This window comes from Haemorhous mexicanus, chromosome 10, assembly GCF_027477595.1.
Source record: "Haemorhous mexicanus isolate bHaeMex1 chromosome 10, bHaeMex1.pri, whole genome shotgun sequence".
NCBI lineage: Eukaryota > Metazoa > Chordata > Aves > Passeriformes > Fringillidae > Haemorhous > Haemorhous mexicanus.
This window is the reverse complement of record NC_082350.1, coordinates 143,921-158,830: the sequence shown is the minus strand read 5'-3', so window position 1 is coordinate 158,830 and position 14,910 is coordinate 143,921.

The following is a 14,910-nucleotide window of genomic DNA, read 5'->3' as shown; positions in this document are numbered from 1 at the left end:
GGTCTTTAGATGCTGAGTCCCAGAAAAAGATGAATGAGCTGGTGACATGCCTCGTGTTTTGAAGAGAGATCAAAAACCTATTTCTGGGGTCACCTCCCTTTTGGTACGGAAAACACACAGAGGGCTTTGAAGCAGCACTTTCACCCTCTTTGCATTCACTAGTAAATCTGAGACAGAGCTTGGCCCAAGGTTTGTGCAAAAATACTCTTTTGATGCAACTGTTCACCAGACAATATCTCTGGGAAAATGTGCAGGGGCAGAAAGCAAGCCCTTCCTGGGAAATCTACTGAAATGGTTCAGAAGTTATTCCCACTCCCTGTTGCTAACCTCTGCTGTCTAGCTGTCGGATATGCTTGGGACCATGTTGAAATAATTCTAAACAGTGTACTGAGGCTGCAATATTGAGTAAACATAGGTATTTTCCATAGGTGTCAGGGAAAAATATTTCTATTGGTAAAAATGAGTTCCATAGAAAACAAGAACAGCATGGTAGAAAAAAAATTACATCAATAGAATGAAGATGCCCAGAATTCTTCTTTTGAAGTTACACAGAGTCAATATTTTCTAAATAATCTTGTGAAACTTATGAAGAAGTAGGAGTACATTCCACCTGACTGGTGCACAAGTTCATGTTTCCAACTTACAAAAAACATATTATTAAAAGAAAAAGATTCCACCTTGTGGAAAAGTAGCCCATTCGTAATTGTATCAAAGGTAGGATTAGATTCAAGTATTCCTACAAGACAGTAGTAGTACTATGAAAAGCCTTTTGGCATCTATCTGACTACAGGAAACTTGAGCAAGCAGAAGTGTCTTTCCCTGCTGCAAGCTGTACTTCCAATTTGCTACTGCTGCTTAAACATTGTTCAAAGAAAACTTGTCCAAATAAAACTACTGTATACAAGCAACTGGAACTATCCATTGCGTTCCAGCCAATTTGAACTAGAAAATATTGGACACACACTCCAGTTGAATATTCTAATGCATAGATGGAGTATACCAGCACTAAGAAATGGGAACGCTGGAGAAAGGAGCAAATGCCGATGAATTTCAGGGAAGGAAATTATTGGAGAGCTAACTGCAGTCCCTCGACTTTACAAGAAATGATGTCCAGTAAATCCCAACCTGACACATAAAGAACTCCGTTTTGAAATGGGCTGCATCTATGGTCCTCTGTTCTTCCTAGATGAAGAAACTGTGTTTTGAATCAATCTTCCAAGTGGTATGGCTAAAGACCTCGGATACCTCCAATTTTTTTTTTTTTTTCCAGAAGCAACTGTCTCGAAACCTCTTTAAACTGACTTTTCCCCTGAAGATGCCATCTTTTAAAAGAGCACCTTGTCATTTAACAGGGTATTCCAAACATCATTTCCAAATTTAGACTAAAAGTAACACTCTTTCTAGTTATCTTTGGGTTTTTTGCAGCTTCCTGCCAACATAGGCAGCAAGGAAGAGAACAGACGGCAGCTCTTTCTGCAGCATCTTGAACAAATGCCCTTGCTTATGTTCCAATCTTTCACTTCTCCAAAATCCCTAACGATGAAGAAAAGGTTGTGAAGGCATTACTAGTAGTATTAGATGGCAATGGATGGGTCAAATAGAATTTGTATCACATAGATGATACTTGGCAAACAGCAAATGAAGGGGTTTCTTTCAGCTCTCAGACTGATGTTACATCTCAGTAATTTATTAAAAAGATAACAAGAAGGATATTTTTTAACAGTGAACTTAATTACACCCCTACCCATGGACATCTGAATCTTAGGAATAGACAGTGTCTGATTTAGAAAAAAAGAAAGAATGACCACAGTTTAAAGAAGCATATGATCATGAACACTTTGCTGATGGAACGTAGCCTATTCATTGGCTGAAATGAAGCAGGTAGACAGGACATAGGAAGTATCATTTTGTGGATCAAACATTTATTTTCTAAAGTGATGCTTACAGATGGTGAACTCACCAACTTCGATATTGCACAGTAGATAAGAGTACCTAACTTGCGCCATCAAGTTATCCCTTGGAATCACCATCCAAGGGCATTTTCCCCTACCTCTGGGAAAATGTGCCTACCTTTTTCACAACACTTTTGCAGCAGCATTCTTAGGCCTGATCAGCTGGTATGGAGCGTGAATGATCAGCAGCAAGGTGACTGGCCAGGGTCATTTGCTTCAATGGATTTTGATCTACTGGATATTTTGAAGACCTGCTTCAGCCCTGTTGGTCAAACACAGCCTTCAAACGGTGCTAAACAATTGTTTGGGCTGTGGACCACATGAAAAAATACCTTCTGGTGCCTTTACTGGGCCATATGCTCTTGATTCTCTCCCTCAACTTCTCCATCACCTCTCATCTCTTTCACATGAGCTATGTTCAAGGTCCACAGGATACTTTTCACAGAATCTTCAGGACTGATGCAGTAGGAATGATGAACAAATGCAGCTGGGATGAATTTTCCAGTTTGGATAAAATCTCTTGTGCACACAAATCCCCCTATGCCCAGAAAAACCTTCACTAAGCACTCGTGTTCTACCTAAACCGCAGTTTAGTCTGAAAGAAAAGCCCTTGTCTGAGAGTATCTGAGAGATTTGCATGAAGCACAGATATCTGACCTATGCCATTTTGAAGATCAGAGTTAAAAGAAAATGGCAAGAACTTTTTAATTTTGCCGGTTTTAATTTTCAATTCCATGCACGTTTTCAAAAAGTGTCAATCTCAAATGGCCATCAACATATTTCAGTCGTCTGGAAGTTAGTATTCATATCAAATGTGGTTCAAATCAATAGAATTTCAAACCTTTCCTCAAAGTTTATCTACCTAGATTTAGTATTTCTGATCTCTATTAGATGAAAGGAAGACATTTGTTGCTGTTGGGGTGCTGGAACGCTGCTTCGGGTTGCCCAGAGAAGTTGTGGATGTCCCATCCCTGAACGTATTCAAGGTCAGCTTGGATGGGGCTTTGAACAGCAACGAATGCCACCCTTGATGGTAGATAAATTTTCTCTCAGCTCTTGGGGTAAATTCAAAGTTGTACAAAATTGCATTTCTCTGTGATTTTCACTACTGTAACAGAAAGCTTCATGAAAACTGTGCAGAAGATATCACATTTTAAAAGCGATAAGAACTACAACATCAAACACATGGGATGGGTTTCACCATGGGACAGTCTCTGAGAGAAAATCTCTGTATTTCAACACTTCATGCCAATCATTAGGGTTTCAAGAAGTGCCAAAGAAGGCGGCAAAATATCCTTCAGGACATTATTTACTGTAGTTCAGCCTGGCCATTAGTTGGAATTGGTGTTTGAACTAATGTAGACGTACCACACACACTTTCCATGCACTGAAAACTTACTGTTTACAATGAATAAGCAATGAGGATCAAAATTGATTGAAAGCATCTTAAAAATGTCAAGTATTTCACTGGAAATGATCTATGATCAAAATACTTATTCCTCCTTAGTGAGGGACAAATAAATTCTTCCATACCATGATGGTTAAAAATTGTCTAAACCAATGTTTTCTTCTGAAAAGACATCATCTAATTTTTTCTATTTTTAGAAGAAAATATTCCAAGACACAGAAGAAAGGAATTTTAAAGGAACAAATGGAAGGAAAATATTCTGCAAACAGAATTCAATGAAAAGCTGTGTTTTAAATATGAGGTAGATATTCCACAGAGTTTTTGTACCAGATATTTGAAATAGTGTACCGGCTATTTTGTCCACAAAGAGAGCTATTTAGCATTTCAGTCTTTTCCAAGGTGTTCATGATCTGCTATGCTGATCTCTGTGCATGCCTAGGTGTGTGTGGAAGGTGGGGCCATGTGAAGGGGAGTGTCTATGTTTGCTTAGCACTTGGAGAGGCAGATTCATGCCTCAGCTCCATCATTTCTTTTAGAAACTTCCCAGAGAGTGGATATGAAGTTTCATATCCAAAAGAGATCAATTCCCAAGTCATCCATTTTACTCTACCTTGTAAATCACATGCTTTGTTGCATATTTTATCAAATATACTTTCAAGCCGCATGGAGGAAGGGGAATGTGGAGAATCCCTCCAATGTCTTGCAACTTTTACACAAATAGATTTTCAAGAAAATCATCATTTCTCTTTTAAATACATCTGGGACAGGCATGATGGTGGTGTCAATCTGTTGAAATTCTTGTTGCTGGGGGAAGTTGTACGAAAGGATTGGTTTTTACATTGACCAGTTACTGAATCAAGTGCATGAACACATTTGAAATTCCACTGGGGTTTCCTTTTTCTAGCAGACTACTTCTAGAACTAGCTAGCAGACTCAAGATGACTCTTTTTCTCTGTTTTTGTTTCTTTCCTATTTTCTTGCTTTCTTTGCAACTGTCTACACAATTTTAGGACTTTTTTCCCAACTCAAATTGTTTCATAGACCGATAATTCAGATACGCTTTTTACAAGGAATGTTTTAAATCTTTGTTAGAATTAGAAAGTCAGGACATAGGTCTTTTTCTTCCCTTATGAATATTGCAATGAAAGAGTTCAATAAAGACCAACTCCTTTTTATTTATTTGGAATACAAGTAGATAATTCCCATACAGTAATTCATTGGTGGACCAATATTTGCCATTCTGATGTAAGTTGTCACTTCTTAACAATATGCCTTCTGTGACTACGTTGACAACACTTTTGGTAAAGATCCTAACTGGTCTTAGACACGCATAGGGAGAAATTTGCTCTGCCAGTGTCAGTCTTAAGCATGCGTCTCAGAGGATCTTTCTAGAGCTGGGGAATTTTCCCATGAAAGGGATTCAGTTATGGAAGAGACAGGTTTCCTGGAGTTTTACATTCTTCTTGAACACTACTTAAGGAACTTAAATCCCATGTCCATTTGGATCTCACTCGGCACAGAGCTTTGTCATGCCAGTCCTTGAAATGCATCTCTAAGAGAATTCACCAGCACAGAATGAATGAGGGTGGAAGGTCTCTGTGGGGCTCACCAAGTGCCATCCCCCTGCCTCAACCAGGATACCTAGAGCCTGTTGCCCAGGATTATATCTGGGCCTACTTTTAATGTCTTCAATGATCCAGACTCTACCATCTTTCTGGACACTCTGTGCCATGGTTCAGTCACCGTCACGGTAAAAAATAATTTTGTGATGCTCAGAGGCAATCTCCTGTATTGCAGTCTGTGCCCACTGCCTCTTGTCTTTTCACTGAGCATCATTGAAAAGACACTGGTTCCCTGCTCTTTGCACTATTCCTTCCCATAGGTATGTGTGCTGCTGCCATGTAGATAAACGTCCAAAACTTCCCTGAAGCCCAGGCAGATGATATTCTCTTCATCTACCAGGCAAGTTCATTCACCGGAGGAGTTTAAAAAGTCGTCAAGCACCAATTTCCCCTGGTAAATCCATGCTGACTACATTTGTTCTGTCCTCCTTGGTGTGCCTGGCAATGCTGTCCAGGAATAGCTACTCCATCAACTTCCTGGGGATCCAAATGAGGCTGGTTGGCTTGTACTTTTCTGAGTCCTCCTGGTTGCCTTTTTTGAAGATGGGTGACATTTGCTTTCATCCAGTCTTTGGCCACTTTCCTCAGTCACCATGATCCATCCAACATGATCAGGAGTGGCCTCCGAATAACATCTGCTAACACCCTTGAGACCTGTGCATCCATCTCAACAAGGCCTGTGGACTTTATGGAATACTTCCCAATTCAGTGACTATGCCCATAAAAATTTGCATGGGATAAGAGGACATTTTAACAGGTACTTGAAGAGTGAGTGAAAAGCTATGGAGGCAATCCAAAAGGACGAAGACTAGAGTTCCCTTTGAAGACAAAGCATCCCATCATGGAGCTGAGCAGCTTTAGATCCAGGTAAGCTTCCTCTCTGAAAGGATGCAGAAGACATGATTTTACCTTATCCAGTAATAAAATCTGTTGACCATTCACTTGCAATACAAAAAATTCAATGATTTCCGAAAAAATATTGCCTCCTAACTAGACAATAATGTACTGGCTGGGTATTCCCCTTACAGATGAGAGCACCTGCTTGATGTCTCTTATGCGTGCAGACTATTTGAAGTAGGTCATTTGAGTGGGGATTCCTGGTCTTCGAATTTTCTTTCTGATGAATTTGGAATATTTACTGAAGCAAGGACCGGAAGATGAAAACTTCATTTCCCATCAGCGCACTCTAACATCCATGGCCGTAATGCCATTGTTTCTCCCCAACCGAGTCAAGAATTCATGACTACAAAGTGGATCAGCTCCAAAGGAAAGATCAAGGCTGGATAATATTCTCTCTTGGTAAAGCTATTTATCTCAAATGAAGTGACCAACTTCTAATGGCTCACTGGCCTAAAGCTACAAGGAGGGGGAGATGGACCAGCTTTCCTTCCACTGCTGCTCTCTTTGTCACCTCGGTGTTTAATACGGCTAGGAAGACGTTCAAAAAGACAGCTTTGCAGAATTCATAAAATTCAGTCTTAAAAAAAATCATTTTTTAGCAGGTGAAATAAAAATAGCAAATAAAATGTATAAGTTTGTCTTGCCTTGTTCTGCAGGTTTTGTAACTGGCACACCTTTCCTTATGAACGCACTGTCCTTTCCTAAATACTCTCATATGGAGGAAGATGCTTCTGATCAGAAGAGCACTAGGATGTCTTTACTCGACCTTTTCTTTTCACTGATGCTTGGTCCTCTGAAATGAATGGTTTTCTAAAATTGAAATGTGCTACTATTGTTCCCACGGGGTAAGCCGCAGACTCCTCCTGTCGGAGCTGTCACTAATCAGCTATTCTCCTATCTGCCTTTAGTAGTTGAATGTTCTGGTCTAAAAGTAGCACCTTCTGTGTAGCCATGCTCTTAGTTGCCAGTGTCATCCTAAATCCAAACACCCTCCTGCAAAGGACCGCTGGTTCTGTAGTCAACTAAGGAAAAAAGACCCGTCCATCCATGCTTTCTGATTTAAAATATTAGGGTATAATGTCCCTAAACAATTCTCTGCAGTTGAACACTACTTATCTTTGGCGTGTTCCTTCAACTCACTTGCAAGTCATTCATGCCTTAGGTTATTGGGAGAATTGCTTCATTTGAAGATGATTCAAAGGGGTATGAGAATACTTTTGTGCTTCTGCTATGAGGATACTTTTCAAATCCATACAAACTTCCTGCAAATGCAAAAACCTGCATCCTGTATTGTCCTAGCTTACAATATCAAAATGCATCCTATTCCCACCCTCAAGAACTGCGGAAACCAGGGCTGGCATCGTTTTTTCCTTCTCTCCTGTTAATGGGCCCATCAATGTCTTGCCACATGACTCAGAGATAACTCCCTCCAGGAGCCATTTTTGTTTCACGGGTAATCAAGGACCCACATCATGACTCAGAATGATATCAGCCCATTGGGAGATGCTCTGCCCAGGGGGTAGGAGCTAAGCATCCCCACCTGGATATCATCTGGGTTTTGGAAGGCAAGAAGCACCATTTCTACTGCATTGCCAGAGGAACGGCCACCCTTAGCCACTGGTTTTCCAGAGGACGAGAGCTACCAGATGGTTTCTACAGAATCACCACTTCAACAAGACCATTTCATCCAAACGGCTTTCACCACCTTAACTAGCAGGACGTCAGCTTGTATTCTGACTCTGTCAGTGGTTTTTCTTTTGTACTCTTGCGTGGATTTGGGTTTTCCCCCCTTTTCCTAATAAACTGGATTTCTGACTTGGAGTCTTAATGCAGTGCTGGATTTCTTCAGCCCAACTAGCTCCCGACACCGACAGCGAGAGTGGGCCGCCCCAAGAAAGCTGTCGAATCCGGGCTGCAGCTGTAGGGCACAGCTGCTCTACAGCACAGGTGGACTGCCTTGGGGATAGAACTGCGCTGAGGGCAGGGACAAGGAACAGGGAGAGGTCTTCTGCATATTTTTCAGTTTACTCCCTGGAGGGTCAAGGACAGAAAGACACTGATTCAAAGGCATCCATCAACTTCTAAATGGGGGGAAGGTCCCAGGGGAGGATACAATCTTTAACCAACTGGGAGAAACTGGGGGTGGAAGACAAGGAGGGGAATACAATGTTGAAACCAGTAGGGAGACTACAGGGGAGGAGAATACCTTGAAGAAACCAATGGGGTTTTGAAGGGTACAAAATTGAGAGGGAAGTTTCTAGAGAAAGGGGCAGGCTTGGGGAGGGGTTGATGTTCAATGGGAGAAGGGACAGGGAACAAAAGGGCAGGTCTTTGGGGAGAGGGACAGCTAGGGCAAAAGCCAACAATACTGGGGGGAAAGGAACAATCCATTCATAAGAACATATGCTATAACAGCACAAAATAGGAAGGCTTAGAAAACGGACTACTAGAACTGCAGTACAATAATAAACACACACTGCAACGGAGTGTCTCACTGGTTTGGCTTTCAAAGCAGAAGAGGTGCCAACCTAAAAATTTCCCAACTTCAAGGTTAACTGGCTGCAGTTTTGATTTCCTTCTTAAATATATCACCAAGGCGCTATCAGCTTCTGTAATTGGCTCAGCAGCACGTCTGTTCTTAGTGCCAAGCAGGGATTCACTTTGCCAGGCATGGAGGAAGCTTCTAGGAGCTTGGCACAAAAAATCACTTCTGTGGCTGGCTTCTTCCCTCCCCACCAAAAACCAAGCCATGCCAAACCAACACCTTACTAATTCGTAGTACTTACTACGCATCCAAGAATGTCTTTTAAACTATGCTTTATGTTTTTGACCAAACGCACTGAAAAGAAGTGGATCCATAATATTGATAAAAATTGTTCCAGTTCAATAGAAATATTGGGTCATGCAACTCTAGATTACATACCTATTTTTTTGTACAATACCCAGAGGTTTTTTTCACCTCCATGGAAGAGCCTAAAGGAGGGATGTGGGAGTCCAGGCGGCTCTCCAAAATGCAGTTTATTCCATCCAAGACGTTGCAGCAGTCCAGGGTAGTGGGCAACAGAGCCTGTGCCTACAGCTGTCAGCTCTAGCTGCAGGCAGGCCTGGAGACCCTTTGGTTTTGGCACTTTGCTGAGCATCTTCATACAGTAGAACCAATCTATCCCTTAACTATTATCTATAGCCTATCCTAACGACTCTAATTACCATATGTTGCTATTCTCCACTCACTAAAAGTCAGTATATTACAGCTGAAGCGGAAAGTTGTTTTTCAGTTTTCTTGACAGTGGAAAATTTGGAGAGCTTTTTCTGCTTGCAGCATTTGCTGACTTGTTTGCCTTTGCTAGCTTCCTGCTTGGTAAAAACATCTTCTTGTTTGGGGTGGGTTTATCCTTTGCTGTAAGTCATAAAACCCTCTTCTAACTAAGGTGTCCTCGGTTATCCAGTAAGACTGGCTCAGCAATTCTTTTCTTCTCGATCAAAACTTGCTTCCAACTCTATTCCTTCTTCAGACTCCACATTGAAAAATCTTTCTGCCAAGCATACATATCTGTGAGACTTTCTCGTCAAACTTTCATCTTTCCCAACACCTCTAAAGAAATGTTTCCTGATGGTTTGGATCAGAAGATCCAGTATTGCCATCCTGAGATTTTTCTTTCGAAACCCATAAGCTGTGCTCAAGGTTTTGGCTATGTTCTTCGTTGTGCCTTGCATCTATTTTGGCTAGAAAGCCAGTGTAGATGATGTCCTTGCTGCAGTAGCCATGGGAAATAAGGTGGAGTGTCTGGCTGATGTACTGGGATGTAGACTATCCAGCACTCCCCCAGGGAGGCCAGGATCCCTAAAGGAATAGAATATTGGCTATGCTCTGGGAGTTTTACAGAGAGAAAGATCCTCACAGCTCAAATGATTTGTCTCCTGGAGTTCTGAGGAGTATGTGGTGAAGAAGAAGGCTGCTGTCTTTTCCAAGAATCTTCCGTGCATTCAAGAGGATCTTTGAACTTCTTCTCTGAGAATGAAAGAAATATGAGTAGTAATTAGTACTTTTTCTCTGTCTGTGCATCACTGATTGAATTTGGGTAGGCTATATTTTTTTATTTATTTCTTTGAATTATTCATCATAAGGTCTTCCAAATTCCCAAATTCTGCTTCACTTCTTTCTGTTGTAGGCCAGTCTGGTTCATCTTCTCTTCTACTGTATTATTGCAGACCATATCTGAATGGATTTTTTTTTTTTCATTTTGAACATTAGGTTTAAACTGAATGAACAGAACGCTTTATTGATCCTTATTTGACCAGTTTGCAAGGAAATACAGAATTTTGAAGAGAAGTGACGCGACTCCACTTGAGGTTTTCAATGGAAGAGAAGAATGACGATGTCCTACATTCACAGCATTGTTTACAGTAACATTGCAGCTAGTTTCCAGCAACGAAGGTCAGGTTCTGGAAGCAGGCACGCATGATTGTAGAGAAGTCTAAAAAGTTTCCGTTTGGCCGCTTTTCTTGAAAAATAGCTAATATGTCTCAAGGTTGTGCTGAATCTTGTTGTACAGACACTTCTTTTGAGGTCTGAAGTCCTTGCTGGACTTCTGTATCTAAGAATCAGATACAGTAAACCTATGTTTCCTTATATGCTGTAAGAATTTGGTTCTAATCTAGAAGAGCAAGAAAAGGTTGCCATATTAATACAAGGTAAAGAACCGGCTAAGAAAGCAGTGAATGGACTGCTTTTTTTATTGGAGCAGGGATTTAGTGGTTTGATGGGGTTTTTTTTTTTTTTTTTTTGCTTCTCAATAGAATTTTAGAAGTGGTGGGGTAAGAAAGTGTGGATTTTTCTAGGTTTGCCTTGAAAGAAGAATTACAGGGGAAACTGTTGTAAAGAATTGATGCAGAGCTCTATGCATTAATGCACTCTTCCATACAGAGTTTCAGAAGTGAAAACCAAGAGGAGAGAGTGCCGACAAGATGAGAGTGCCGATTTACTAGAATGAATTTAAGATAGCATTCTTTTCTCTCTGAATTACAGCTCTAAACCTCAGGGTAGTAATAGGAAGTACATAACAATCTCAAAGATTTAAAAATGGATGATGAAGTTTTATATCCAGTAAACTGTAAGGCTTCACATTTTAACCTGGTTTGCATTTTGGCAAAAGCCTGGAATCTTTTGCAATTTGCCAGATAACAAGGGACTTAGACCAGGAAGTATGCAAGTAATCATTTGGAGCCTTCATCTCCCTTCTTAGAACAATGAATACATTTATTATGCTCCTATTTTTATTCCATCAGGGGATTTGATCATGGAAATGTCTAGTCATTCTTTTCTTTTTTTCAAGCCCTCAAAGAGCATGAATCCAAACTATTCAGAAGTTCTTGATCTGCAACAGTGACAAGCACTATACTGGTAAGAGTCAGTGGACATTAGCAGATCCCCTATGACAGCCCCCTATGGCGGGCAGTTCTGGCAGGACTGATGTTGGAGGGGCTGGAATTCTGTGAAATAGAACATTCTGTGAATGGGGAAAATGGAAACAGATTCTGAACGTTCAACCCAACACGTGAACAAGTAATAGGGCAGGTAATTTTCTGTGGAAATTTCTTTAGCCCCAGTGTTGTGGATGATGATTACTCTTCCTACCTCCTTTGGTCAGCTGCCAGCACAGCCACGTTACTCCGCTTATGGACAGAAAACCAGAAGAAGTGATTTTTGAACAAAACACCCAGCAGGACCTTAGAGTGTTTTTGCTGCAAAATGTTTCAAGGCAGATAGGGAAACAATTCCATTGTAGAGAGTGTGCTGAGAAGACAAGTTTGGAAGTTAAAAACCATGGGATCTGTTTCTATATATGTCACTGATTTTGCCTATTATCTATTTGGCGGGTCTTCTTGTTGTGTTGGTTGTTTTTTGTTGTTTTTGTTGTGGTTTTTTTTTTTTCCCTGCATCCTTGAGATGAAAGCATAAGACAGAAAAGTACTGTAAGGTTAAAATACTTTTGAGATGCCTTGTGCTGAAAAACTTGTAGCTACTGCTAAGGCCCATTAGCCAGGTCCTGTTTCATTTCTGAGAAGCTATAAAATTCCCATTGGTAATTTAGTTCTAACCATCTGTTGTTATGGTGGAGATGCAAATTAAGAAGAACAATTTTTGAATCTGTAGGGATGTATTTACCATTTTGTAGCTGCCTTTTCAGTCTCTGAGCCATCAATGAAAAGAAGGAGAAGAATCTAGACTGTTTTCAACCTGTGGACCATCCACTACTGTCCACGTGCTCAGATTCAAAGCCAAACAATCCTGTCGGGCCTGATTGGGAGGAATTCTTTGGATTCAAAATACTAGACTAGTATTTGATTTCCATCAGCACAGTCCATTGGGCACGAATTTTGATATCAATAGAACCTTTCACGGGGATCCATCTTTCTCACCTGCATCACATTTTATAAGAGAAGAGGCATTGTTGAATGGCTTCAGTGAAAAAAAAATCTTAAATGCACTCTGAATGGAATTGAGATCCAAAGGAGCCAGTATTTCAAGAAAGCCTGAGATGTTGTCTGCCATGAGATCCCTTCTAAGAGGTTCTGTTAAGGTAGCAAATTCTCCATCAAAATACTGTCAGATTGGTCAGAGGGGAAAAGCAAACTTTTTGAATGGTCCTTTGGGAAGACAGGGCTTGCAGCGAATTTAGTACTTGCTGCTAGGTTGCCTACATTCCAGGAAAGAGTATTAAATACTGAAATTCGACCGATGGTGGATGAAGTCTTTGTGACTGTGAAAGTCCAGTGCATGGCAATCTCAGAAAGGAACCCATCAAAGCCCCTGAAATGCCAACACACAAGTTGTGAGTTGGCAGTGCATGCCAGGTTTTAGCAAACCACAGCAAAATGCTGATTGCAAAACGAGGCCATCAAGTCACATACGGTATGAAGCAGTAGGAAAGAGGAAAGCAGCTGAGAGCGTCAACCCTGCTAAGTAGTCTCAGTATTCTTATTGCCATTAGCAGAAATGTGAAATGAGTCTATAAAAATTACAAAGGAGGCAAAAGAAAAGGGAGTGATGACTCCTCTGGCATAGTGTTTCCTAACAGGGATCTTCAAAATCCTGTAAAGATTCTCTCATCCTTGAAACTGAAGGAAGGTATTAATGGCAGTAAGGAAATGGCATCAAATGCTAGAAAGACTCTGGGCAGTGTACTTCTAGACAGAAATGCCACTGATGGAAAACCGACTAAACTGGCACCAATGCAGCAGCATTGTACTATAGCCCAGAAATTGTCCACGGCTTCACTCTCTGCCATTCCTTTCATATGCACACAGCAGCTCTGCAACATTCCTACTCATCATCTCCTTGGCAAACTGGGCGTGAGGGTCTGTAGTGACGCAGAGTCCCCAGGCAGGTGCAAAGGAGAGCTGCTTTCTTGCAAAAGCCAGGCTTTTGAAGCAGTCAGGCCTTTATCACTTGCATAGCTTTAAGCCACAACAAACATAATTCAACCAACCGTCATACCCCACGCTGTGAACACGCAATGCTTCTAGAACTTCTTGATCTACCTCTAATTCAGCTGTCTCACTTTCCCCTAGTCATTTTCTACTTAGCCAAAGTAACGGGCCTCAGCCATGGTTGTACAAGGCCTTCCTTTCGGAAAGTTCCACCTATATGCAACAGCATACCACTAGTTTCTTCAGCACCAAGAGTTTAGGTAGATGATTGGCATCTGCCCTTGCGGTGAAACACAATGGGGAGAGAAAATCCTGTCGGAGATGTTCAGTCATTCCATTTTCTAGACAGGCCAAATCAAAAGAAAAGCAAGCTATAGGATTGTGTACTTGCTCTTACAGAACACCTGCTGCCATCTGACAATGAACTAGCAGTAAATCAGCAAGAATGAGCCTTGAGGCAAACAACCTTTGGAAGGGAATAATGGGTTGATAAATAAAGACAACAGGTTTCCAGGCTCTTGAGATACTTTAAATGACAGCAAAGGATTTGAGAGCAGAGGCTGAACTGGTGGGGAAGGATTCAAAGAATCCCAAGAAAAACATGACCAAAGAATAAAAGAACCCCAAGAAAAATAGGGGCAACTGACCTGTTAAGGCCTTCAGGAAATCAGTGGCCGCTGATTTAGATAGGCCATTCAAGTTCATTTACTGGTGCACCTTCCACTCCTTTTTCACCTGTCAGCATCACAGGGTGAATTGGGACCTTGGAATCAAGATGATTTGGGATTCTGTTCTTAGCTTTAGGAGAGAAGTACAGCAGGTGAAGTACCTGTTACTGATGTGATACCCAGGAACACAGAGTTGACACATTTCATTGAAGTCCAATCCCAACTAGCAATACTAAGAGGATAGGATTGGCGCCTTTTCATGACGCTCTTCTTGTTACGCAGCCTGCTCTGATTCTGGTGAAACTTTTTCACTAGCTTCTCTCTAAAAAGGAGAAAAACCAATTAAATGTCCCTCCCTGCGGATGCTAATCGAGTCAGAGGTCTATGAAAGGGCCAAAAATATTGGGAATTCTTCTTAGACAATGGAAATGGAAGCTGAGCTACCAATCTATTTCCTTGCAACATATCCCTAAAACTCATTCCCTTCTATTCATCACTTATGTATAGCCAGCAGTACATTCAGGAAAAGATGAAACTGACTGATGTCAGCAAGGGAAGGATTTGAAAGAACTATTCCCATGAATCATCGTATAGACAGTAACTCTAGCATTAAAATCAGAACCCTTTTAGTAAGTATCACTTATGGGAAATTCAGGACTCCTGCACAATGCACCAAGAGGATTAAGCAGAAGCCGTTTATGGTTTACATGATGCACTTACACATTCTGACTCTCTGCACACGCTAGTCGCGCTTTTCTTATTGGTGCCTTTGTCTTGTCCACGCATTCTGCGTGCACCTCTCAGAAGATGTGTTTCCTTACAGTCCAGGTACTTTGCCCCTTCCCTCCCCCCCGCCCCCCCCCCGCCCCCCCCCCGTTTTGGAGTTCTTGTGGTCTTGGAATTTAGTTTCTCAGCTTTTCCTCTCTTGT